Source organism: Thamnophis sirtalis, unplaced genomic scaffold, assembly GCF_051295495.1.
Source record: "Thamnophis sirtalis isolate CommonGarterSnake01/CBP01778 unplaced genomic scaffold, rThaSir2_p1.2 scaffold_2, whole genome shotgun sequence".
Taxonomy (NCBI): Eukaryota; Metazoa; Chordata; class Lepidosauria; order Squamata; family Natricidae; genus Thamnophis; species Thamnophis sirtalis.
Genome location: NW_028261382.1, coordinates 35,352,668 through 35,355,334, shown reverse-complemented (window position 1 = coordinate 35,355,334; position 2,667 = coordinate 35,352,668).

Here is a 2,667-nt window from a genome sequence, read left to right as displayed (position 1 = left end):
AGAGTGTGCAATCCACTGTGGTTACTACTGATATTACCACAGAGGCAGGTGGTACCCATGCTTACCTAGGAAGAACGGAGCATCAAGTAGTGGAAGACCACCACCCCCAATCCCAAAACTTTGAAGAAGGCAAGTCTCAATTGAACCTACCTCACAGTGTGAAGGCCACGTCACAGCCAAAGGCTAAAAGGGCGTGAGCTGGAGATTTTTCTTCATCTCTTCTTCCCTCCTTCTGTCTTCTTTCCTTTCTTCCTGAGTCATGCCCAGCAAGCGCTGTATCTTTTAGGGAACATTTGGCAGCAAGAGTGCCATTGTTCCTCCCCTCAGTCTCTAAAGCTACAAAACTATAAAATATTTTGTGGATCAACGGCCACATCTAGTATTAGAAAAGAGCCGTTGAGGTTTTCTTTGGCTCCTAAAAACCATCACCATGGTGAAAATTACACCAGGCAAGAACAATCTCAAATTTATTATTTACCATTGGCCATGCCAAACTTTAAAAATGGCCGTTGAGGTTTCCTTTCTGGTTCTAAGAACCATCGCCAAGGCTAAATTATGCCAGGCAAAAATCTATAAAATCTATAATTGATCAGCAGCCACAATTAAGCTTTAAAAAGGGCTGTTGAGGTTTTCATTTTGGTTCTAAGAACCATTGCCAAGACTAAATTATGCCAGGCAGAATTCTATAATCAATCAATAGCCTCACCAAGCATTAAAAAGGGCCATTGAGGTTTTCATTCAGGTTCTAAGAACCACCGCAAGGCTAAATTATGCCAGGCGGAAATCTATAAAATCTGTAATTAATCAATAGCCTCACCTAGCATTAAAAATGGTCATTGAGGTTTTCATTCAGGTTCTAAGAACCATTGCCAAGGCTAAATTATGCCAGGCGGAAATCTATAAAATCTGTAATTAATCAATAGCCTCACCTAGCATTAAAAAGGGCCATTGAGGTTTTCATTCAGGTTCTAAGAACCATAGCCAAGGCTAAATTATGCCAGGCAGAAATCTATAAAATCTGTAATTAATCAATAGCCTCACCTAGCATTAAAAAGGGCCATTGAGGTTTTCATTCTGGTTCTAAGAACCACCGCCAGGCTAAATTATGCCAGCAGAAATCTATAAAATCTATAATTGATCAGCAGCCACAACTAAGCTTTAAAAAGGGCTGTTGAGGTTTTCATTTTGGTTCTAAGAACCATTGCCAAGGCTAAATTATGCCAGGCAGAATTCTATAATCAATCAATAGCCTCACCTAGCATTAAAAAGGGCCATTGAGGTTTTCATTCAGGTTCTAAGAACCATTGCCAAGGCTAAATTATGCCAGGCAGAAATCTATAAAATCTGTAATTAATCAATAGCCTCACCTAGCATTAAAAAGGGCCATTGAGGTTTTCATTCTGGTTCTAAGAACCACCGCCAGGCTAAATTATGCCAGCAGAAATCTATAAAATCTATAATTGATCAGCAGCCACAACTAAGCTTTAAAAAGGGCTGTTGAGGTTTTCATTTTGGTTCTAAGAACCATTGCCAAGGCTAAATTATGCCAGGCAGAATTCTATAATCAATCAATAGCCTCACCTAGCATTAAAAAGGGCCATTGAGGTTTTCATTCAGGTTCTAAGAACCATTGCCAAGGCTAAATTATGCCAGGCGGAGATCTATAAAATCTGTAATTAATCAATAGCCTCACCTAGCATTAAAAAGGGCCATTGAGGTTTTCATTCTGGTTCTAAGAACCACCGCCAGGCTAAATTATGCCAGCAGAAATCTATAAAATCTATAATTGATCAGCAGCCACAACTAAGCTTTAAAAAGGGCTGTTGAGGTTTTCATTTTGGTTCTAAGAACCATTGCCAAGACTAAATTATGCCAGGCAGAAATCTATAAAATCTATAATCAATCAATAGCCTCACCTAGCATTAAAAAGGGCCATTGAGGTTTTCATTCAGGTTCTAAGAACCACCGCCAGGCTAAATTATGCCAGGCAAAAATCTATAAAATCTATAATTGATCAGCAGCCACAACTAAGCTTTAAAAAGGGCTGTTGAGGTTTTCATTCAGGTTCTAAGAACCACCGCCAGGCTAAATTATGCCAGGCAGAAATCTATAAATCTATAATCGATCAATAGCCTCACCTACCATTAAAAAGGGCCATTGAGGTTTTCATTCAGGTTCTAAGAACCATAGCCAAGGCTAAATTATGCCAGGCGGAAATCTATAAAATCTGTAATTAATCAATAGCCTCACCTAGCATTAAAAAGGGCCATTGAGGTTTTCATTCTGGTTCTAAGAACCACCGCCAGGCTAAATTATGCCAGCAGAAATCTATAAAATCTATAATTGATCAGCAGCCACAACTAAGCTTTAAAAAGGGCTGTTGAGGTTTTCATTTTGGTTCTAAGAACCATTGCCAAGACTAAATTATGCCAGGCAGAAATCTATAAAATCTATAATCAATCAATAGCCTCACCTAGCATTAAAAAGGGCCATTGAGGTTTTCATTCAGGTTCTAAGAACCACCGCCAGGCTAAATTATGCCAGCAGAAATCTATAAAATCTGTAATTAATCAATAGCCACACATAGTAATAAAAAGGGCCATTGAGGTTTTCATTCTGGTTCTAAGAACCATTGCCAAGGCTAAATTATGCCAGGCAAAAATCTAT